Here is a 26,413-nt window from a genome sequence, read left to right as displayed (position 1 = left end):
TTAATCCAAATTAATATATTTAAGTATCACAGCCTTCCTACATCTAAATACCAAAAGTCTTATTCACAATGGTAAATTAACACATTTAATACACGTTAGGTCTGCAAATAATATTTCATATTTTCAAAAATGAACCAAATTTTAGAGCCAGTACACTTTTAGTATATTGGATTTTGGCCACCTCTATTTAAGCACAATAGTGGTTATGTATAAAATATTATTCTGATGCCCAGTCCTAAAAGTGGTCTCATCGCTATAGCAACTACTGATTATGTTGTCCAATTAGTATGAAAATACCATTGGGTGCTGTAGTGATATACAAACCTCTACAATTTTCACTTTTTTTCAAAGTAACATTTTAAAATATTCACTCAGAGATAAATAGTTTAGCTCCATCACTTTAGGGCAGGAGAAAACATAGGGGCTCCAAAAAAAGAGAGAGAAGATGCTGTATTTCTCCAAAGCAGTTTCTTTCAGAGCCAGAACTCTTTCCAAACAATAGCTACTGTTTGAAACAATTTAGAATTTTAATTGATTGCGATTGCTGATCAAAGTAATTTTTTTACTGTTTGTTCGTGTAACATTGTATATTCCAGGCATATGTTACTTTAGTTCCTATTCTATATTTCCCTACTAATTTTTACTGGAAGCATAATCCAAGAATCTGCCACCTATATTTTTGGGATGCAGCAAAGCACTCCGTCGTCTGGCGCACATTCATTCCATTACATTGGCAATGCATTCCGGGCTGGATTTTGGGAAGCTGACTTGGCCTTTAGTACTCTGTGAGTCTAACGTGCCTGCTCTTGATTATATACTCGCAAGAGCGAGTCCTTCAGCACCTCTTGTTTTGTTTGGCGTTCTTGTCTATCATTATGCATGTGTAATTCCATTGTACAAGACACAGAAAAACCTTTACTTATAATTTAACGTATTTCCATAAAGACCATACTGGGAACATTTCAGATGCCACTAGGGGTGCTGTTATTACGTCTGTTAGCTTGTCATATAAAACTGGGAATGGCAAGGCCCACGGTCAATAACTTCTAAACATATCGTTTATGATGGGTGAAAAGCAACTGCAGACACAATAAACATTGTGTTACTTGTGAGAACCTTCATCTGCAAATTAAGTGCTTTACAGCAAATAATGGAGATGTCTAGTGGACCAAAGGTAAACCTCAGTCTAGTTGCCCCAACTTGGTGTAGGGCTGACCAAACACACAGGGGACATATAGACTTCCCATCAGGTTTCACACTGTCCAGCTCTGCGGATCAAGTTGTACATTTTCCAATTCTACACAACACACAATAAAATATAAAGGATATAAAGAATTCAGTGATGGAGTAACTATGGACTCCATGCTGTTCCAGGTGGCTAGGTTGCTATTTGAAAAAATGCACAGCTGACAGCATCTTTTTAAAATAAATTTGAGATGGTAACTATGTAATTATTATTTCCAATTGCACTTGTTTTATAGTCCATAATCTTTGTAATTGAGATCTTAGAGTGAGGTTATCTACCCAGAAGCCTGCAAGCCTGATGTCTTTAACAAGGGACGTGGTAAAAAATCCTTTAAGTCCTTCTATGAGCATAATTAAAGGGTACAACCCCCCAAAATTGTTGCATAACAAACACCCAACCCCAAAGGTTCAAATGATGTAAATGATTAAATACAGTTATTTTGGACTTTATTTTCTATTTTCTCATAGACCCCCCCCCCTTTAAGTTGTGTTGCACGTTACCAGTTATTATTACACCAATTAATTTATAGATTAATAAGATATTTAATACAATGTTTTGTATCCACCTATATAGGAAAGAATTAAGATGTTTTTTTAGAATTTTTATGAAAGAATCATAGATCACGTTTCTTTATTTTTTTAATTGTAGATATATATGTCTATATATAGATATATACATGAGTGTGCATGCTTTTGATCTCCAAACAACAGCGCATTTAGGAATATCACTGTTTAAATCCCACAAGAGGTTCTTTCTTCTCAGATGCCCCAGGGATGATTTCAGAACACAATGTTTTGGTTTCATCTCAAGGTCTCCAAAGTATATTAGAAGTCGGTTCGCTGGCAGCCTTCCTGCACCGGAACGTGTGCGAAGAAGAGGATCCGCGTGGCGTCACAACGTCCCGGCGCCTAGCACTCTCAATTACATGTACTAGGACGAGGTGCGCCTCTTGTTTGCAGAACGCCTATCCTGAAATATTGTCCTATTGGCTGCCAAAAAGAATAGCTAAGCTTGCAGAGAAATGTAAATAACAAATAAATGATATAATGACAATTATTTGACAAATATTTAACAATGTAATCACCGAAAAGGAAACAAACAATAGTCCCTTTGTCACTTCTTCAGTTCTTAATTACTGTACATGAAATACAAGAAACAAGAAGAGCGTTGGAATTCGAGGAAATAGATACAAAAATCTATTATTTTTTTTTTGTTAGGAAATCCAAAAACACTCAGAATGGACTCGACCAAACCCAAACACCAACCACACGCCCTTCTTCATACACACACCAGTTTCCCCAATAGACATTTATGGAATCTTGATCTCTTTTTCAACAAGGATTCCCCCTTTAAAAGTCAGAAAAACTCTCCAAAGTGATTTAACAGTTTCCGTGCGATGTGATTTAAAGGACATGTGTACGTATAAACCTTTAACACCCACAAAAGCTGAACTTGCACAGTAAAAATACGTTTCTGATTTATGCAACGGTAAAATTACTACAAGCATATACAGTATTTTGAGCTACTGCGAGTTTAAATCTAGGTTTTCAAATCTTCTGCCTAACCACCGCTATTACAAGTATGACAAGAATAATTTAAAACACATTTTTCAAAACCCTTTAACTGTTTTTACAAAGTTTCCTTGCTTTCTTTTACATTTTTTTTTTTTATTCACAATCAGTTCTTTGCTGGCAAAGATCTTTTATTTAGCGCTCCATTATCTGTCAGTATTTAGAAATTTGCCAGGAAAAGTAGGAAAAAAAAAAGTTTTTTTTTTCTTCTTATAGGCGGGGTGCTTAATTCAGAACATGGGATTTTGGAGGAATAAAAATACACATAAGAACTCTATGTTAATCCTGAGGAAGGGAGTATTTTACTGAGTTACTGTAGATTATATCAGTAGTAAATTCAGATGCCAAATTATCAAGTGAGGCCTAAAAGAAAGAACTAGACAGGGCTACCGTTTTTAATTCACTGCCATCAGTAGATAACCATCAATAAACCCAGATGGCTGGATACAGAATGAATTACAAAAGTTTTTTGGTAAATTTAAGTACATTTTTCATATTTGATACTGGCTTTAACTGGGTACGGTCCAGCCATGAACCATGAATGGAGACCTCAAGATGCACTTGATGCACCCTATATTCAAATATATATATATATACACATATATATGTGTGTGTAATATATATATATATAATGTGTGTGTGTGTGTGTGTGTGTGTGTGTGTGTGTATATATATATATATATATATATCTATATATATATACATACATGCATATACACATTTTATAAGCATTTTTTAAATGGAAAAGCTGATAAAATTACAAAAAAAAAAAGACATGAGGTTTACTCTAAAAGCAAGATGATTGTTGTCCGTAATCTGAAGTAGTACTCATCCAGGTAATATATATTTTTTTATAAGTTTTTCTATTGAGCCATGCGAGGGTGATTATTACTAAAGTCCCCCTTTAAACAAGTTCTTAGAAAAGCTCCTATGATAGAATGACCCCTTCTGCAGGTTATGCTAAAAAAAGCTATTATGTAGAAGATAAGAGTGAGCACAGCATTGTAGGTAACATCTGACAGTGATTAAAGAGTTATTTGAATTTTTTCTTCCCCGAAAAAACATTACGAAAGAAAAAAAGCATATATAAAACACTTTATATTCTGTACCTGTTGAGCTTCATTTAAATTGGCTTAGAAGGGACAGCCTCAATGAGCCAAACTGGTTAGTTATTAGGAATACACAGAGCTTCCCTGGAATGCATGAGAGTTAGAAGAGAGGGCTCTGCATGTGTGCAAAAGATGTCACATTTCCAGCTGGGGACAAGACCTTATGAAGTGTGTTCCAGAACCTTTCGAGAGGAGGAAAGAGATGTTGTGGTTTGAGCAGCATATAACTGATTGTCTTCATATGTGCGCATAGTCCTAGCATGTATGTTTGTTTATATAATTGCATTAACATGCTAATCGATCTAAAATTCCAAATATATATTAAAAGAAATGTCATACTCATATTAAAAGTCATGTTTATAAAAATGTAACAATTATTGCCAGAAAATAAATGGAGTAAATATGGCATAGATGTTCTTGAATTTGTATTTTTGACCCAAAAGTCCTGGGTTCTACCATCTTTACTATGATTACATACTAGCCTATGCAAGTGAAACCATCTTACATTTTATTTGCAAGTTAAAGCATAGCTGTATTTCTATGGCTCCAACACGTTCTACAGCACAGATTTCACAGTCTATACCACTAAGGAGGTAGCAGTAGATCGGATACACAAGGGTTGGTATACACGAATGCCATATAGCTTCAATGCATTGGAACCTCCACAATACCAAGGAAACATACCCAAAAATGGAGTTAATGGTCGACTAGCTACCCATTATCTACCTCTGGTAAAGATCAAAGTACTTATATATCATGTGTGTAGCCACCTCTGTTCAATACGAGGAATCATTCAGCTTTAGGCCATTGTGCCACACAAGAACTGCTAAAGGTAAGGTTAACGCTAAATAGGACTTTTAAATTAGTAGCAGGGAAATATAATAATAATAAAAATTAATAATATATATTTACAATTAACGATACATATCAATGTTTAGACTATTCTATGAAATTAATAAAAACAAATTATTAAAAGGTCACATTATTTACTACTATATACTATTACATGTGTATAAATATATATATATATATATATATATATATATATATATATATATATATACAAACACACACATTCCCTTTTGCTCAGCTTAAACCCACAGGATATTACAGACTTCTTTGTGACCCAGCTGTTCATTATTGAAAAATTCCTGTACTCAATCCCTTTCGCATCTCCTTGACCCTGTCTCATCCTCATCTCCCTTTCCCTGAAAAGACTGCAGCTTAGCGGGGCTGTTGGGAGATACTGGGCGATGGGGCAATATCTGGTCCGGGGAGATGTCTGAGCAAGGTTTAATTAGCTGGGTTTAGGAGGAGAGAATTGTCTGCGAGGTGTGTGTTTTGGGAGGGGGCTGTTTACTGTGTAAATCTAGCCTGAGTCTTAATAAGAACTCAGCCTGGATCCTAATAACCCTCAATCTGGCAAAACCTGGGTTTGTTCGGGTTAAAGGAACAGTCCTAACTGTTCCTTTTCTGTAGAAATTAAAGCCTCACTTTGTGACATAGTGTTCCCGACTGAAATACATATGTTAAAACCAGTGTGTCAGCATGAATGTATGTAGATGGGAAGGACCTTAAATTAATAAACTGCAGAACATTCTGTAATAGTTACTACCAATACTTAATATTGTCATTTCATGTTTTCCTAAAATAGCTATCTCCAACTCGGACGCAAATTCCTGATCGTAGTAACATGGTATTTTATGTTAAAAAAAAGACTTAAAAACCCCCAATTAAGCTATTTTTTTTGTTCATTTTGCCAATTGGGGGAACAGATTACTTCTGGACTCTGAAAGACAATCAAATTTCTCCTTGGACCTAGAAGCTCTAAAATACTAATGCTTATTATATCATTTATAGCCCAGGCATGGTACTGAGTTGGTTCCATGGCATGGTACTGAGTTGGTTCCATGGTGATAACATGTTACTGGTTGTTATGTACACACAGAAATGCTTACAAGAAGCCTCCGGACATAAGACATGTGAAAAACAGCTACACTACAGGCGGCATATATTAACCTTTGGTGAAATACAGATAATTCTGGGGCTAATATAGAGTTGTAGCTACAGCTAGAGTAAGCATTCGTATCTAGCAACCAAATATATAACAGAACCAGATATTCTTAACAACAAGAGGGCTGACAAGCAGCTGACAGTTGAAAGAACAGTATTAGGTAACTAGAGAAGTAAGGTCAGTGGTATGTAACAATTGATTGAGCCGAGGTCATATATGTAAGTGTATTTATGTTGCACACCTACACATGCTACTCATTCTACGCAGTGCCAGGCATTACATAATATCCTGATGCTCTTCTCAGAAGGATGCGCTGGGCACATCATGCTATAAAAGCTATGCTTTCTTGACACAGTGCTATATTGTGAGTCATGGATCTCTTTGTAATAAGAGTATCGAGCAGTGTCTAACTCGAGAGCTCGATTGCCCAGTTTTACAGCAGAAGGGCTGATATCTCCTAGGTCCAGCCGTTCTAAGGCTAGGCAGCCTAGGCCAGAATATGCCATTGAATATAAGGAATTATAAAGAAGTAAGAAGTTTTATAAATTAGCAAGACAGTTTAGAAAAAAGATAATACATGCAGTAATGGAAGGAGTTGCATAGAGAAACTATATGGTGTAATAGGTTTAATTAAGGATAGCTGTTAATTCTTGCAGTTACCTGGAAAGATTCTATAGAGTAATATAAGGAGTTAAATTGAGTAATGGGACGAAGTATATAGAAGTGTTCTATTGGGTAATGGGAGAAAGTACATAGATGTGTTCTACTGAGTAATGGGAGGAGTTACAGAGAACAATTATATGGGGCAATGGGAGGAATTAAATAAAGGAAATTATGATATATTATAAATCCTAACAAGTAATGGTAAATCATAGGTATATGTATGTAAAGGAAATGAATATTAGGAGTAAGTCACCGCATTTTATTATTATTTACTCTGTCCCCCTGTGCCTACACCGCTCACTATGAAATGCTACCAGCAACAGAATCTATAGTACAGTGAGTGAAAAAAAAGCCAAACAAAACAAAAAACAATGCCAGTGATGGTGAAGATGGCACATAAATGTTTCTTGAAGCGTATTGCTCCTAGTAATATATTGCTGCCTCAAAGCAAGAGGATTGAAAGCAGAATTAAGCCTCGAGTGTGTTTAAATCTATATTTACTTCAGAAGCCGAAGACAAGAAAACTCCATATGAATCTCCTTGTCAGGAGGATAATACTTTGTGTTCAGCTGTTTACTTTCCTGGGATTCAAGCAAAAGCGCAAACTGAACAGTGAAATGTGTGTTATTTTCCAAGCCGGACAGACACACACGAGAGGGATTATTAAGGAAGATTAGATTGTGAGGGAGAAATGCATTCGAGTTTGTGAACAGGGGTTTTGAAGGGGATTAGTAAAGTTTTGTGAAAGAAAGGGAAGAAAGGAACAAGATAACAAAAGAATAAGGAGAGCAGAGATTCTATTGTGCCACAAAGTTGCATGTGGAGGGAGAGCGGGCAAAATGACTTTTGCTTTGGACAAGGAGGTCAGGAATCTCTATAGAAACTAAAGCAGTCTTCTGAAGTAGAATGCCTTGCAGTCAGCCCTATCTCTGGATTTGTCTTCTCATTATAGACTAGATGGTGTATCATAATTTCCACCCCCATAAACATTACGAGCTCTTTTTTATTTTGTTACTTAGCCTCCGGAATTTAGCCAAACAATGCATGTAAAGTGGTCATTTAAAATTCAATAAAATTCATAAAACAAATAAATATGTTTTTTTTCTATTTTCTAATTCTTTTTTTAGTCATTTACTTTTAAAATACCTATATATATATATATATATATATATATATATAATTGCCATCTTAGAGGTTTAGCAGACATTATGTAAAGTATCCATACCTCAAAATTTCTCTTCTGATAACTTTGTCTGTAAAGTGTTGTAAAAACATGGATGCAATTGATGATATATCAGAAAATATTAGTATTTCAATCGAGAATATAAGATTATATTTACATATTCAAATTGTAAAATCAGATTTTTCAAAGCTAGAAGTGTAAAAAAATCTGATTCAAATCAGAGAGGTGGGGAATTTAATTTTTAATATACTAGGCAGTTCCACAACATTATTGTAAATATATTCAATAATATAATATTAAATAATTCTATTTTACAGTTATCACTGTTTATTGATAATGACAATTATTGATAATGCATTATACTTTATGTGTCATGTGATTTTTGTTACACTAAATAGGTATGGTTATAATAATTCTTTATGAAGATTTTTGCTATATTTTATAATAATTTTAAATCTGAAATAAAAATTTGTGTCTGGACATAAAAAAATATTTAAAAATGTTATTCTGAAATCAAATATTTTGCACATGAAAAAGTAGGTTAACTTAGCAGATGACCAGCAGAGGCAACTTTAAATTAGGTAAAAAGCTAGTGGACTAATGAGAGAAAGATTTGATCAGGTGGGGAAATGAATTGTTATTTTGATAAATCCCTTGGTATATTCAATGCATGAAAATGTGTTAGTTAATACAAAAACTATAGTTTTATTGGATAATTGAAAAAAGATTAAATCCAAAAAGAAAATCCAAAAAACAAACTCCTTATCCCAAAATAAAAAATATAAATAAATATGGAATATTTATTAAATATTGCACTGGGTGCATTTAAAATTCAATGGGGGAGGATTGCTATTATGAAAATGCAGAGGGGGGGGATACGGAAGAGCGCAGTATCATTTTATATTAAAACCTGAAACTGTAGATAATCAACGTTTGTACTTCATTAGTTCATTGGTGGTGAAAGTGTCCATAACCTCTGTGGTTGGAGTTTCGCAAACAGCCATATCAACTTTACAACACAGCCATAGATGGTCAATTGTTGTTTTAAGGTATTTTAGATGTCCTCAGGACATATTTTCCGAGTCATGCTACACTGCTGTACCTTTTTTTTATAAAAATACATTCTTCGGTCTTTCAGCTATAGGCAGTGTATGAAACCTCTTCACTACCAAAGCAATGCAGTGAATGCTTTTATAAGCTCAAACCGGCGGGCGCGTTGTCATGCTGCATTATACAGTAGAGAGACCTGTCATTTGCATCTGAAAGATCCTGCAGTCAGCCTCCAAAACACATCAATTTATCAGACATTTTCATGCCTGTAAAGAGATGCAGCTGACTTATTGCCTCATTTTCACCTTCGCAGCAGCTGTTCAGAGGGCATTGTAAATAAATGGCGGAGATGACACTTTAGATATGGGAGAGACTAGTAGTGAATGTCCCTTCCCGCTCCTGACACCAGCTTTTCCACTGCTATGTCCTCCCATTCTATTGGACCCTCCTGAGAAGAGGATAATGCATTGTAACATCAATTGAATCACAGAAGCCTCAGGCACGTGTGACACCTTCTTTCACTGAACGTGCCCCGAGGTACAGCAACCCCTTCTACGAGGACGAATGTCCTCCCACCACCAGGTGCCTTACTGAATCTTCAAGCCACCCAGTATGGGCCCCAACTGCATTGCCCCAGGCCGACCTTCATCCAACCATTTAACAGATGCAACCAGCAGCTACATACCAGGATCTAAACAATAATTATTGGGCATAATCTAGCGGAACGGATTTTCTTTTTTTTTTTTGTTTTGTTCCGGAAGCACTGATGGGTCTGCAGAGAATTGCGTCTGCAAACTGGGATATTAAATTGGTAGAGAGAATTGCAAAAAGGAGACACACTCAATATGTTACCTTAAGGTTTGGTTTTATGAGGGTGAATGATTACACAACACGGAGTTCGCATCCTAGGGATCTGATCAGGGCTTTGTTGACTTTTTTTTCCTAAGCAGCAACATAGCAACAGAGGCTTAACCCCTTAATGACAACGACCGTACATGTACGGGCTCAAAATGCATTGTTCTCAATGGGTTTAGGGATCGCCCATTGTCCTTAAGGGGTTAAAACCCTACAATGTACCATTTGCTATTATTGGAGTTTAGAAACACCAGGTTTGACAACTAATACTAAAAGCTTTATGATGCATGAATAAAAAGCATTTATTTTGTGCACATTTATACACACACACATACTGTTTCTCCCTATAATTATATTATATTTAGTATAAAGCTCCAGATTTTCTAATAAATAGTAAATAAAATTAATTTCATAGGTTAAGGTTAAGGAAATTGCTTTATTTTACATGGCATTACATAAAACCCCAATATAAATGAAAACATTGCTAAATTGAATAGGATATTTTGCTGAAAATAAATACATACTTTTGTATTATTAGAGTTGATGTCTTAAAATCATAGTCATTACAAATATTTCACAAAAATAAAAAAGGAGGGGGGAATGTTAAATGAGGCTTTCAGTAAAATGACAGTTTTTATATTAAAACTGGTGGTCTGATTATACATTTTATATGTAAAATTATAAAGCTTGTTTTGCATTATCTTTTTGCAGGAATTTAAGATGTAATGCACAGAAAAATGATATCTCCTAACGGTCTTTATTGAATATTGCACGTAATTCAGTCTTTCGCTGCAAGCGATGACAGACTATACTGCAGAAGCATGAAATTCCCATTTAAAGTTGAAAAGCTGGAACCTGCAAGCAACATTCTGCCTTTCATATAAAAAAAAAGTAAAAAAAAAAATAAAAAAAAGTAAAAAACTAAAAAAAACCCTATTGTCTGTTTATGTAATGGATGAACTTAATTTTAAGTGCAGTGTTTAGACTGTATGCATACATTTTACAATCAAGGAGACATTTCTTTCTTATTGTATTTTTAGTGATCTTCCAAGCAGCAAGAATACTACTTAATTTATATTTAATCTTAAATATTTCTGTTTTAATAAAAATAATCCATAGGGTCTGTTTTGCCAGTTACTAAAAGAAAATTGAATTATTTTGTGTGAATCTTTCTTACACTTATTCACAATCTTTGAACAAAAAATGCTAATGGAACATCCTATCAAAATATTGCAAGTTAACTAATATCATCAGAATGGTCTCTGTATATACAGCTCAATAACTGTTTAGTTACAGAGACATTGCAAAGAAAATTATATAATCTTTCTTTCTTGGATGTGAATATGTTAATACGTGAATATATGATCCAAAAAGTGTACAGGTTTTACAGGTTTACAGATTACACTGCATATGCATGGGGATCAAGCATTAGCATGGTTTATTGGCAAGTATTACATTATCTGATAATATTATTTGAGAAATATATGCTTTCTGCATGTATACATTAAGCATATTATAGTTTAGAAGATTATCTACACTGTCAGCAAATAAGAAATGTTTTTGAAACCATCGATGGCGAGGAATTTAGAAAAAAAATGGATAAAGACAGTTGATAAATTAAGAACATTAAAATAGGAGAGGAATTTAAGGATGAAGGTAGAATTAGACAAAAAATATATTTATAAAATGATTTAACTTTCTAAATAATCTGACCCTGAACTATCAACCCTTTAGTAAGCCATCATGCTTCTATGTATTACAGTTATAAATATATTAACCAAAGGGCTCTAATAGCTGTCTTCATTAAAAGCTGTGACTTGCCATTATTTTAAAATACACTTAATTGAGGCAACTAAATTCAAGTAGGGATATCAAGTATAAGATATTAGTAGCAAGAGCACCAGTAGTTTGAAATAGGAAGGGGTTAACTCTATACTGTATGACTCTGAGAATCTGCCCCTTCGCTCTCATAATGCAGCACAAAACCTGAGACTCAGGGTGAGACCCTGGGAGTACCTGGGGGGGTTATAAGGAGCTAGAGGAGTATTGTGGAAGACGAATATGGGATTATTAACAGTAAACCCCTGCAAAATGATGCAGAATCCCCCACCCCTCAGCTACTCTCCATGCAGGAGGTGCGTTTGGCCAAACACATATCCTTACACGTGATATACGTACAAGTGCAAGGGCCAGTCAAGAGTTAAGTGGCGTTTATGGGTTGGAATTATACCATGTACGGGCTCGAAATGCATCGTTTTCAATGAGTTTAGGGACCGGCCATTGTCCTTAAGGGGTTAATAACTGATGCAATATCTGATATACAGATAGTCTTATCTCTTTTCTATTGTTTTTGTTTTTTTTCTCCGAACTAGAAAACAAACATACCATAAATAAAACATAACAGGAAACTCTAGTGTAATACATTTTCCACGTAGATATTTTCTTATAGGAACAAAATGTCTCGATTCAACAAATAACCTCTCATTTTTAATTGCTAACAAGATAGCAATGCATCTTTCCAGCTATAACTGTGTTAATAGAGCTGCATTTATCTTAAGCAAACAGTCTGACAATATGTCCTACTGTAATGTGCTAAGAACCATTTCAAATGCCCATATCTTGCAGGCACTTATCACCTAACTAGTTATGACAAGCTAATTTCACTGCTCTGCGCATATGGCTGACTTTAAATGGGTTACTTAAAGCCGTGATGGATGAGCGAGAGAGTAACCTTGTTTAAAGAAGCGGCTGTGGGCATGAAATCTAATTTTGGGCTGCTAATGAATTAGATTTAATTAGGGGGATCCCTGATCAAATTGGTAGGCTGACAGTTTGACCAAAGCGAGCCTTTCTTTATGTGATTCTCTCTATTGTCCCCTTTACCAAAACATAAATAATGAAGTTTTCCACCCCAAGAAAGTGCAGTTAGGAATGTGCTTCCATTTTAACCCTTTCTCATGCAAGATGCAACTCAGCACTGGACTCAAGAATATGTGGAGTGCAGAATACACATAGTACAACCTGTCCACAGCCAAAATGATGTAGTCCATAATACACACAGATGAATATGTACAGTATATCTAATGTTTCAGTCTGGTGGATGAATGTCCACTAGAACTGTGAAGGTAGTAATTTCCAAAAAATGTTTTCACGGGTCACTGAAGCACTGTGGTTATTTGGTAGAAAATGTCTGGAATGATTATCGATTCAAAAAAAAAAGAGTTGTTTAGAGCAAAATTATTATTAATATTATTATTATTTTAACATCTATACAACTGAATGTAAGCAAATCTAAACAATTGCATTCAGTTTTTAATAAAAAAAAAAATACTTGGTTAATATAGATAATAATACCAGCAGCCCAACAAGCTTCAAGTATGTCTACAACTTAGGGTGAACACACCATAATATTTGGAAAGTTTGTTTTTACCTCTGAATTTTTTTAAAACTATGCTCATCTACTGAAAGTAAGAGATATTGTAGAGGTTGAGGGAACAAAACAATTAGCCTAATGCATGACTAACTGCTCAGGTTCCTATATGGCTGATGAATTACAATCTATAGTAGTGTCTTATACACTTTAGCTATAGCCAGGTAAGTGCTCAGTAAGAAAAAGAGAAAATATAAAAATAAGAAAGGATATAATAACAAAAAAAAACAGTATTTCTTGAGCTGATTATGAAACTTGTCATATGTATTGGTTCCATCTCATCACTTAAAGCTGCCAATTTCTTTAACTCAATGCCTAACTCTGCAGCCAAGTGGTTAACCAGCAATAGTCTCTTTTAATTTCAGTCATTTCAAAAGATTCACAAAATTCCTGGCTGGGAAATGCAGCCTTGGAACACAACCCAGATATATTTATATTCATTCAAAATGAATGTAACTAGTGAATTTTTTTGGATGTCAAATGTGTGTTTGGAAGGCAGAGATGTTCACGCTGCCTGCTGCCTTAAAACACAAATCCTTAAGGTCCACAGACCACATAGTGATGTTGCGCAACATGTTTGCATTCCACTCCATTGTTTTTTACCAGTGAAGAAAGGATTTTTTTTATAGTATAAATCCATTTTTTGAGTGTAAATAAGTATGGTATCTAACATGAAAATTACATTTAATAATATTTATAAAAATGTATTTTAACTTACAAATAAAGCACAGAACAGGTATTTAAAAACTGGAAACTCTCTGAAATACAATTAAAATAATTTTAAAACAATAAATTTAAAACAAAGCCAGTAACACGAATAAACATTTTTAAAGAGTCCTCTGTTTACTTAAATCTAACAGACACTCAGCCTCCCCTTTCTATGTATTGTATGTTTGGTATGTCTATGTCAAGCACTCTAAATACATTTTAAGAGATAATAATAATGCCATTGGTCCTGATGAAGGGCTCAATAATGTTCAACCCTGCAATTGGGGAATACCTAGTGGGGAACAAACTTTGTTAAACGTCAGAGGGGAATTTGTGAAATACACAATGTTTGCTTCACTGATCCCCAAAGAAAAAAATATCAGGAATTACTGACCCTATAAAGGGTCTTTTTATGAGGACGACAACTTTGTGGATTACTCAGAAATGGTTGAAACCTTTCTACCAGTTTTCATCCAATGATTTAGCTCTTGCGCTTTGTTAGATCCGTACCAGGCCTGATCAGTCACATGTTTTCACTTGTGTCTCTCATGCTCACAATACTGCTTCGGCAGATCTACTTTCTGCGAAAGAAATACAGAAACTGCAGCCAGGACTAGATTTATTAAAGACTACAAGATGCCAAGAGTCAGATATCTTCAGAACAGGTGCTTCAGAACAGTTATGTTATCCTTCTGTAGTAAAAACATAGCCTACAAAATAATTTAAACTCTATTATTCCGAACACACACAGCTACGTGCATATAGGTATATGCACTCTCCTTTTCCCTTACTGGCTTCAATGCGGTCATGCCCCCAACCCGTATGGAGAAGTAGTTTGAGGACCTTCAGGTATGTAGTATACCTAACCAGGTCTCAGGTCATGTTCATAGCTTGTTCATAAACTCACACGCACAGTATTAAGGAACTTGATGGTGCACAATAAAAATAAATATTGCTATCTGTATCTCAGAAATATACATAAAATATTTTTATGTTATAAAATTAAATATTGCACAAATTAACATATATACATATAATTACATGATAAAACAACTTTTATGTTTGAGTAAAGAACAAAGTATGTGTGTTATATAAATATTTTTTTAAAAAAATAGATGGCTGTATAGCTATATTTATACTTATATAGATTGATTTACGATCACATTCACTTGTAACCGCTAAATATGAATTTAGTATTTTTAAGGTACCGTATGCATAAGATGAGCCGGACATAAAATATGCCCCTTTAAAAGAAAGATGTAGGCCCAGAAGCTAAAGTTCCCTGTCATTAATTTATTACCCTAACACCTTTTTCAGCTTTCCAAGCTTCTTATGTTGAAAGAACCTAATCTTGTGTGAATGGAGAATGGCAGAAACCTGCAGGCTGCAATTACAGGATAATTAGGCCTGTGCCTCACCTAATGATGGATACCAACCCTCAACCTAAAGTGGATCTTGTCACACACTAATAGGGGGACAGGATTCTCCACTTGAGACTGAAGGATTGTTATCTTATCTCAAGCTAATCTTGTTAAAGTGCCTATGGTGGAGTGATGAAAGGGCTGTGCTTATTTCTGCCTGGGATAGTAATGTTACATTTAACTCAACACTGTCTGGGAACAGTTGAGTGTAACATAGGAACATTACTGAGCACCAGGAATAGGTGCTGAAATGTGGATCATTTTCTTTTTTGATGGACATCCTAACATTTTTTTTTTGGCCCGATATATACCTCGAGTGCCACTAGACGCAAACGTCCCTGGCCATAAATTAGTTGGGTCAAGTTTGACATCAACCCTACTGGTATAAATATGTCATGTATAAATCCATATTGGTGAATCTTCTGATATAATAAAATAAACTACAATCCGTACGATAAAGTAACTGAAAATACTATTTTGAGAATATTTATTTGAACCAAAAATGCCCTTTGTCAGGTAAAGATCTGTTTAAAAAATGTTTATTAGTTAGCAGGAATTCCTTATAGATTCAGCCATGCTGTGATTATATATATTACGTGCCTTCTATTAAAAAAAAAGCTACAGCAATATCATCGTTATGGACGGACTTAGTACAGACCGTATATTTATTAGGGCTGAGTTGGCGTTTTCATTTGAATTGTATTTATGCTGTGTGTAAATGATTTTGTTCTCCCTAATTAATTTGTAACAATTCTTTAAGTTTCCTCCTTCTTTTCTGCTTTGCTGATTCATGTTTACCTTTCCTAATGCTATCTTCCTCCTACTTTTTTGGGGGAGAATCTTAGCCCACAGCTGCCCCCAACTTATTAAATGGAAACAATCATTTAGAAAACAAAACAAAAACAAAACCAAAACGTATTTTTTTCCTTCCTTCATATAATCACCTGACTTGCATTTTGAAAAAATCCAGTTAATAAGCACTTCTGTATTTCAATGCAAAATCAATAATGTATGATATGTAAATGATTTTTTTTATTAATCAATAATGCAATGATATTTCCAGCAGCGTTTTTATCTTAATACCCTTTGCGGACACCGCGCTTACTGCTGAATGCTGGGATATGGGGTTAAAGTATGATCTATAATTTATAGGCACGTGACCTATTTTGACTGTTTTTTATTTAAATAGAACACTATGTATATATCTGTGTTATAATTTTTCATTCTATGCGTAACATCTGCAGTGGATGGGAATCTGGTGGAGCAAGTATGTAGTGAAATGAGCAAGGGGATGTCACACAAGAGGAACCCAGGTGCCCATTAGCATGTAGACCCCTTGTTATTGATGTAGTTTAATGCTTTGAATACTAAAAAAATGAATTGAATATTTTCTTTTATACTCAACTATTCTATGTTCAAAGCCTAGGAAGCTTGTTGCAGCACGATTTCCGAGTAACTTACTTCATGCCATAAATATCCATCCAGCAAGGACGGTAAAAACACGTGTGCCAGGTTTTAATCTAGAAATCCATTCTGGAACATACCGACAACCCCAGAGGAATTAACAAGTAAACGTAAAAGGAGACACTATAAAGTCTAAACTTATTTTTGTGCCATTATAATATAATTGAAATGTTACGTTTGGATACGCTATGCCTAATAAACAACTGCAATCTAAATTTGGACAAGAATGTACTAATTGTGGTAAATATAATCTGTCGTTGCTGGATTTCCACCCATTTCTCTATGACTGGACCCTTAACAAACACACACACACATATATATATATATATATATATATATATGCTACAAAATATATGCTACAAAATACAAGATGACACAAAACTACAGAAATACAGATATCCTTGTGATAAATGTATAATACACAAATTTGTCGCTGCGTTGTTAATGCGGATATACCAAGGCATCATGAATTGTGCTAATGGATTACACACGTTTTGACACAGGATCTTTCTAGACAATGTTTTTTTAGGATTTACCTTCAGTTTAGCTGAGCATTACACCTCCTTATCAGGGAGGATAACTACTTGGCATCTGAAAGGGATGTATAAATATTTATTTTCTGTTCACCGCTCATCACAGCAATGTGGGAGGTACAGAAAAGGGACCAAAGATCACAGAGATATCCAACTTGGCAAATAACTTATTAAAAATAACACTTAGGAACTTGCTGTTGCATTTAACAACTGGTGGAGTGTCTATTGCGTAGCTTCGAGAGGCGCCAAGTCTGTATTTCCAATGAGCCCCCATGTTTCATGGTGGTTAGAAGATATGTAGCCCTCGGTGCATCATGAGACCAAGGGAATCAAGATATAGGAGGAATGTATCTCCTGCTCACCCCATCTACGGCCCTAATAAAAAATTATTATTCACCAGAAGTAAAACTATTCTGGATTAAGTCACTTGTATTCAGCACCAGTTGAGAAGATATCAGGCACCATTCAATCAGTGTAGGAAATAAAAGAGTGAACTCTGCGATCATCTACCCAACATCCTCAGACTTGTGGTCAAGCCTCGAGAGATCACAGTTATGGCTATAGATGTATAATTTAGTTTTAAAGAAAAAAAAAACATGAGTAGAATATGCCTCCTATAAAAATCCAAGGCAGTATAGTATTTCCTTTTCTAATGCAAATAATCTATGAAATATTATAGATAATATAGTAAATGATAATGTATTCAATAGAAACAGATAAGAAAAACATGTACATGTTTGTTTCTATTCTAATCAGGAAATATCTGAAAACAAATTATTGCAGAGAGTTGGCCACTTAGAGGCTCCTCTCTGCTTCAAGATTTTTAAGGCCTCGGCTGACCGGAGAATAGATGTTTCACCATTTTTTGCTGTATGGTGGCCTACAGCGTCCAACAATACAGTGACGTCGTGCAGCTTCTTTGTAGGAACTTCTAAGCAAGACCTTCCTATAATTGAACCATCACCCTAAATACACAAACGCTGTGTGAGATAATGTAGTCAGTATTACCTTTTCTCCTTTCAGTGTTTTCCCGCATTTTATAATTTTTTCCCTTCCACTCAAACACCTCCTTTTTCTCTACTGTCCGACCCGTCCTATCGTCCTTGCATTCTAGAGGCTGCTTTTTTATGAAATAGATTTTTAATTCATTGATTTTATTCACTGTAACAACATGCTAGGTATAGACTGGTGTTTTTATATTAATACACTATAGACCACCAATATTGTAAGTTATAACTGGATATCCTACGTTAGATCATTATACAATATGCAGAAATCCAGCCTCAGGCAGACCTGCTTCAGATTCTGTTGTGTGGAAACACAATACCGGGCATTGAAAGAAACTGACTATAGCCATTAAATAAACAATAGGTACAGCGTTGCATGTGTGTATGTGGTAACAGCTGTATACACACAGTATCCAAACCACTTTCCATTGTGCTCTAATAGTGGGCAGCAAAAGATATTATCATCAAGCACTGGGTATAAATAGAATCATCGGGGGGGGCTATAGATGCATGGAGCTGTGAAATATAAAACAATGTCCCAATCTGCCAGGGTTAGTACATGGCATTTATAGAAGTTCTAGTAATATCCAGTTTTCAGTAGTTATTTGAAGGGATATTTTTAATGTATTTCATTGGAAATCCACTACAGCAAATGAAACAAAGAATCACCCCACCGCCAACACAGTGTAGGTTCAGGAGCCCATAGGTGACATCCTGGTGGTCAGAAGTACATAGATCTTTCCAAAAACTAGGATTAGCTAAGAGTTGGCCACACTCACATTCCCTCTGTGTGGCTAACACGTAGTGCTTACACTGCCTTATTTCTAATATCATACCTGGGCCATTGGTATGCTTGTGTGGATGTTCCCATGTATGATATAACAGTAAAAGTGCTTGCCTAAAGTGCTACTTTTATCTATTGTGGATCATGGGGGCTGGAGGAAGAAGATATAATCAGTCAGGGTGGGGAGTTAAGAGTAGATTCAGGAGCTTGTAGTGTTATCCATCAGGAGGACCATCTAAGCCAAGTAATCAATTATGGCATCTGAAGACTCTGTGACAAATCCAGAGAACTGCCAATATACAACTTATATATATATATATTATATATTATGCTAATTTTTATTACGTTGATCTAAAACAATTTAAAATCTGGTGAACTCTGGTTGAGTCATTAGTGGTCCCCTCTTTGTAAAAAGTAGTTTATGGGGGGGGCTGTAACTCATTATGTAAGTCACACTAATAACTTCACACAGAAAACACTTGTGCTTTTTGCTAATCTGTTTTGTTTGCATTTCTTGGTGGAACACAAGAACTCATAGGTCGAATTACTGTGGATGATTGTGCCCCACAGAATGCCTTGACAGATATTTAGGAAAAGACCCTTGTACGGTGACAGAAGCCCTCATCCATCACTCCCTAAAAGAGCTTGGAACTCACAGACAAGCTCATTTTACAACATGTTGGATTTTTCCAATTGACCAGTTCTATGGACAGACTAACCTCAAATGCCCCTGACATTGAAACCGTATAAAATAGCACGGCTAGGGCATTGTGAGACCGTTTAGGTGGTATAGTGAGGGATCAGATGATGTAGTAGCTAGTGGTTGAATAAAGACATACTTTAGGAAAATTTAAGATTATATCAGGTGGCTATGAGGAGCTGAAGTAGTGAAAATCATACCTTTAATAAATATGTATTGATCATTTTGCATCTATTGTACCCATACTGCTAGTTTAAGAAGTCTGACAAGCAAGGCTGTCATTACATTTTATTCCTTGTAATGATCACCATAGGTAGGTTACTCTATAATATACAGCATATATGTGATATTGTTGCCATCTTAAAAATAATAATGATTATTATTACTTACAACGCTGAGGAGCTGTATAGAAGGCGCTGCACTATATTGTGTGTAAGAACAGCAGGAATCGCTGTCCATCATGGTTGGCTTTTAAAGAGGAGCACCAGCTCTATAACGGCAGAAGCTTTAGGAGACGATTCAATGGCCATTAGTTAGAATATTTTAAATGAATAAAGAGGATCATATAGGAAAATATGAGAACTATTCAGTAAGGACTGCATGGCTGATCATATGAGTATGAGATAAATTAATTAAATGAAAAAATGGCAAGATTATAGAATCTGTAAGGAAGCAAATTTCTATAAAATAGAACATTTTAATATACATTTTTGTTGAAGCTCTCTCTTTTTTTTAATTCATCAAAAGCACATCTCACTAAGAAAAAGAGATTATAGTATATGAGCTGGTTACTATATTTTTTTATAAAAATAGATGTTAGAGGGCGTAATGAGATAATAGTTAAATCATAAGGGCAAAACCTTTTTTTTTCTTTAATGTTTTCCCATAAAAATGTAAATACTCTTTACAAAGTACATTTAATCAGTTAATTTTATCAGACTTTGCACGACGAGGTAAAATATTAGTACTGCATTTTACAATATCCAGTAAAAATTTGCATTGCATGTTACTATACCTATAAGATGTCTCTCTCTCTTTATTCAATGTACAATTCTTATCTAGATACTTAAAATTATTTTAGGAGGGTCTGCCTCTGCCGTACCTCAACTTTTGACGTGAATGTCTCCCAGAAGTGTTTAACGTTTAATGAAATGTGACAGATTCCGCTAGATATTTAGAGCCAGTGCATTAATGAAGTTTATGTTGACAACATTACAATTTTCTCAACGCATCCACACACCCGAACAATATCCCAGGCAAGAGGCTGGCAGTGTTAATGACGTTATGTAAAATTATAAAGGCAAATCGGATTTTCCATAACGCTCAAACGCCCCTGAAATAGCAGACAATAAACTAGCAGACTGCAAATTAGATTAGCTGGAAATATCAGAGCGGTTCCTGTATAAAATCCATAATTGCTTTTAATGTCTCTGCTCCTAGGAGACACAATTTTAAAGATCATCGTGCAGGCAGATATGAGAAGCTATTGACAGAGAGAAGGAAATCAACAGGGTAACCAAATAAACAGCACTGCCCTCATTAAATATTCAACCCATGAAATTTGACTATGGCACTGCCGTTCGGCGTATTCCATGCTCCTTCCTGCTGCAGAATGTAGAATATTCGCTGATAGATAGGACTGACATGATTCCCCCAGGCTTTTTTAAGCATGCAATGACAGTGAGAGACGAGAGAGAGGGGGGGAGCAAGAGAGAGAGAGAGAGAGAGGGAGCGAGAGAGAGGGCAGAGAGAGGAGTGGGGGAAGCTGGGGAAGACAGAAAGTGGGGGGCTGAGAAGGCTGAGAGAAGTGGAAAGGCATGGAACAAAAAAAGAGAGACACAATGGTGTACAGAGAGATAGAAGGGCAGATGTAAATTTGATTGGTGACACAGAAATGGTGAGAATCACAGAAAAAGGGCTAGAGGGTGAAGGGAACAGCCGCAGGAGAAACACAAAGCATATGTGGCACTTACGCATACATAAATGTACCGCAGCTTTTCCCAGCAGGGGGGCTAATACAATATTATGTCTTGACTGTGACACTTTGCAAAGTGGGATAAGCTGTGAATATCATGTTCTGCTGTACAAAAGGAAGAGATTATGGAAAATATTAGGGTGGAGTTATAAGAAAAGGGTGTACCGAGCAATTTGGGTTTTTTTGGGTAGAGGATATATAATGCAATTTGGAGCAGCAGCTGGAATTATAGCGAGAGGGTGTGTGGAGTAATTGGGGGGCATATTTAGGGTTTATATGTCAACTCGGGTAGAGGGATGAGGTGTATGAAACAGTTAGATAGGGTGTTATTGATGGCTTATATGGAGCAGCTATGATGAGAAATGTTGGTATATAGACCGATGGAATGGAAGGAGAGACTATATGTTGGGAAGGAGGAAATATGAAGAGATTCCAAAGATAGAATTCAGGCCAATTAGTGGGTCTTTCCTAGACCTCAAAAGCTCAATAACCGAAGAACAGAAAGTCTTCTTGACTAAAGTTCTGCACTTGAGCCAAACCCTAGATGAGGTCAGTGGGAACTCACCAAAAGTCAAGAATAATTTACAAAGTGCATAATAAGCACTTTGCTGCTTATCTTGAAGGATACCACACTTTATGGAAATCTCGGACTAGTTTTGATTGCTTATTTGGAATAAGAAGACTAAATTTCTATGCATACTGGTAGAGTAGACCTGTAGGATGTTTTGATGTCATGTTCTACATCAACCAGAACCATTTCTGTACAGAACAGCAGAATATGATAGTGGTATGTAGATTAATAAATAACAACAAAGAAAAAGGCCCTTTATATATACATGTACAATCACACTCACCATACACGTACATAATGACTATATGCATATTTACTTCTTTACATCATCACGCATAAAACACGAATAACAAGGAGTAGTTAAACCTCCCCCCTTGCAATTTGTGAAGGGGGTGAGTGTGGGATTTGAGGTATACATTATGCATGCTCTGGCTGTACCCAGCACAATTACAGAGAATGCTCTTCTTTCTGCACTCGGAAGCTTTATGTAAATATCCGATGACAGCGTTATTGTGTGAGGAATATCAATGCTGTAATTAAAGTTTAAGGTTCGCAATGCCGCTATGAGTCCGTGTTAATTTTTCACAGGCTCTCAGGGGAGGGATAATAGTTTGCTCCTAGTAACAGAGCTAATAATGAATTCTTTGAGCTGAGGCAGATATACCTAGCCCCGAGGTCCCTAGCCCATGCTAAACATGGCTTCTTCCCCTGAGATAAAAGCGCATAAGGGCGCAGAAAGTGATTAAAAAAACCTTTATAAAACTGTAAAATTGCCAGCTAACTGCCCTGGAAATTTGAGCAACTGTCCATCGTTAAAGGAAAATATTCCTGCCTTAGCTTTTCCTTAAGTGACTAATGAATGCACTTAAAAAAAAAAACTTTCTTTAAGGTAAAGTATCAGAAAATGTTCTATGTTGTGCAACAAACTTAGCTGAAATGAAATTAGATTATTGCGGATTTGCTTAAAACTCATCTCTTCCCTGTTGACAACATAGAGTTAATGGATTAATTTATCAAAGAAGAAGACGTGCTGCAGAGTGCTAGAAGACAAGGACAAGGAAGTGAGGTGAGAAGAGAAAGATGAAGAAGAAGAAATAATGATCAGGTATAGAGATGATAGGAAGCTATGTTATGGGCATGAAGATGGAGGAGGAGGATTGTGATGTAATATGGGATGATAATGGTAGGGGATGGAAATGATGGTGGGGAGGAAAATGATGGTGGGGAGGAAAATGATCATGGGGTATGAATATTGTCAGTGGCAGCTCTACACTAACACATACATACCATGCACATACATACATATACACATTGTTCAACTATGTTTTTAATGTCCATACATGGCCAAATCTTGACTTGTTATTATGATATGTGCTACTTATCTCGGCTGTATTAAAATATGACATTCTAACAATGACCTTTAACAATTATTTCTGTGGTGGCGGGAATTAAACCCTACCTTATAATAACAACAATATGAGGGTTTTTTTTCTAAATCCCAATTATCTATCATCAAAAACATATCTAATATGTGAAATAAAGGTACAAAACTGAAATACAAAACCAATCTTCCAGAATGAAAACAATAAAAAAATGTGCCATTATTTTTATTATTCTTCAGATATTTGTGTAAGATGGTTTACCTACATGGTATGATCCTAGATAAGAAAGTTTTATTGATGTTTTATGACTATGTTATATAGTTGTGTATGGCCTCTGTGTTTCAAAGTAAGAACATATTTAACTTATCATATTAGCAAAAAGATTTCATGATATTGGCAAGGTCAATTTTAAGAAGAGTTCTTCATAAAAAAGCAAAACATTGTTCTTAAATTTAATAGAATACATTGTGTTTGAGTGACTGAAGTTTTAAAGATTTGATGCTCGGGGTGAGGCGAATTATTATTGACATCTTTCACATTAATTAGTGGTGTGTTAACACCAACAGAGTTTATAACCACACTGGCTACCCCCAGCTGCCAAACAAATAATTTAACTTAATTAGCAAATAAACACAGTGGGATTAAAATTCGGATGAGGCCATAGGATCATTAGGAATGATGAACCAGCATTAAGAATACAATGACATTTTATGCCATGACACAACCTTGTTAGTACTGGAGAAGCGAAAATATAGTAGTATAACCTAGTATAATATGCAATTTTATTAATAGTTCTGTTAATAATAAGTAAATTAAAAAGTACAATTGAAAACTTGTGTAGTAAGCGGATTACTTTTTGTACTTGAACTATAGTGATTTATATACTCTATACACACACACATATATATATATATATATATTTACGTGTGTGTGTGTGTGAACTAGGACTGATTCCCTTGGATGGTACGCAATTTAGATTGAATGGTAAACAAGTTACTTGTTTTACAAATGAGGCACAAGTTTACTTTGGGGGCTATTTTATATTAGTTGGTTGGCTATTTCCGTATCAGTTGGTTGCAAGACACGCATAATCCAGTGCTTGCCCAGAACTTGTTCCCCTTAAGTGCTGTTGAAGCTCCCATCAAAGTGGAAGAGTAGACAGGATAAGTATGGAACTCACTGGATGAGGAGGCTAAGGTCACTGCTTCCAGAACGGCCGGACTAGCACCCCAGCCCAAACTTTAAGTGATCTGTTTTCGGTACTTGAAAACTAGGCCCAGGACCCGTCACCCACTGGGCATTTTCCTGTGTGCCAGTCTACACATATGGTATCTTTTTAGTATATATTTATAAATAATTCTTGCAAAGAGAATAAAATAAATGCTGGATAGTATGTTTTTCTGCTGATCTCAGGGTAAGTAAAAATGTAAACTATGAGGGTGTCATTTTCACGTCTTGATTTAATTATAATCTGGGCGGTGGTTTTAAGATCACAACTAATTTGCATTCCTGGTAATTAGTAGGCCACAGATCAATGGCTTCCATGCCAAAAATAGTCTAATATGTAACTTGTGACTTCTCCTGTAAATGTATGCAATGTGACCCAATATTAATTTGATGGCTCATAATGTAGCTTGACATTTGATTCCTTTATCACAATTTGGTGCACGTGGTTATATACATTTATATTTCATCCCAATGATTTTCTTCATGACTAAGCTTCTCTTTCCTTAAAGTTCATAATGGATTAAAAATATTTTTACTTGTAAGAGCGAAGCAACCTCATATAACAATGTATTGCTACAAAGATATTACAATTTAATTTATTAAAGGTAGATAAGATGCAAATAGATTTGCAAGCAGTGTGAAAAAGAAAGTACAAAAGCATATGCACATAATTTAAGAGTTAGGTGCCATAATACCACCTACATGATTTGCCGTTTATTGATGACTACTGTGGCAAATAAAAGGTTAAATGATGTATGTTCTTCCTTGTAGGAGGGGAGGATTATTTAATGGTTGCAATGATTATGGAAGTACCTTTACCACTGCTGGTTACAGGATATCCACAAACTTTTCTCTTACAAGCCTCTATAAATCAGATAAGAAAAGAATGTGATGCTCTAGAAAGAAGAAATTGAGATGTTAAGTTGCTCTTAGAATTTGATTTATGGCTTTAGCTGCTCCGAGGAAAGCACTATAGTATGTGGTAAATCCTTCCTATGATAGAAGGACTTGGAAAAACTACTACTGTCCATTTTTTACTTTTTTACAAAATGAACCCTGACATTCAGCTTTGAATAGTGAAGAAAGTCTGATTAAGTGTATAGATAACAATAACAGATTAAACAAGACAAGTAACATTATGTCTCCATCTGCCTCCTTCTACCACTTCCATGTATCTATAATTTGTTCTACCGCCGCATTTAACACCTCCTATTCCTGAGTACAACTCCTGCCAATATGCAATCGTTATGTTTCTGAAGCTTATTCTCGAAACAGATACACGCCCTTATATTTATATACATCATCAAAAAATACGAGGAAAAAAACCTGCTTTAACCCTTTCCGTATCAAGGATTTTTAATAGCCTATGTACTGTTTGTTTTCTGAAAATTTTACAATATGTTGTTTTAATCAAGATTCCCCTTTTTCGTCTTTGATGTACCCACAAACATTAAACATTAAGTGCCTATAGGGTAATGAAAGGGTTAATATAATGTTAAGATATAGATCATTCATTTTTG

General features: G+C 35.3%; 1 protein-coding gene across 3 annotated transcripts in view; it reads right to left on the bottom strand.

Moving 5' to 3' along the window:
• LOC149284945 (LIM homeobox transcription factor 1-beta.1) overlaps positions 1-26,413 on the bottom strand; it is a 78,982-nt gene that overhangs the window by 26,548 nt on the left and 26,021 nt on the right. The gene's annotated exons all lie outside the window — the stretch shown is intronic.

This window comes from Sceloporus occidentalis, unplaced genomic scaffold (assembly GCF_023333645.1).
Source record: "Sceloporus occidentalis isolate IW3139 unplaced genomic scaffold, rSceOcc1.0.p SCAF_87, whole genome shotgun sequence".
Lineage (NCBI taxonomy): Eukaryota > Metazoa > Chordata > Lepidosauria > Squamata > Phrynosomatidae > Sceloporus > Sceloporus occidentalis.
Note: the sequence above shows the minus strand (reverse complement) of the source record. Positions and strands in the feature narration are given on the sequence as shown.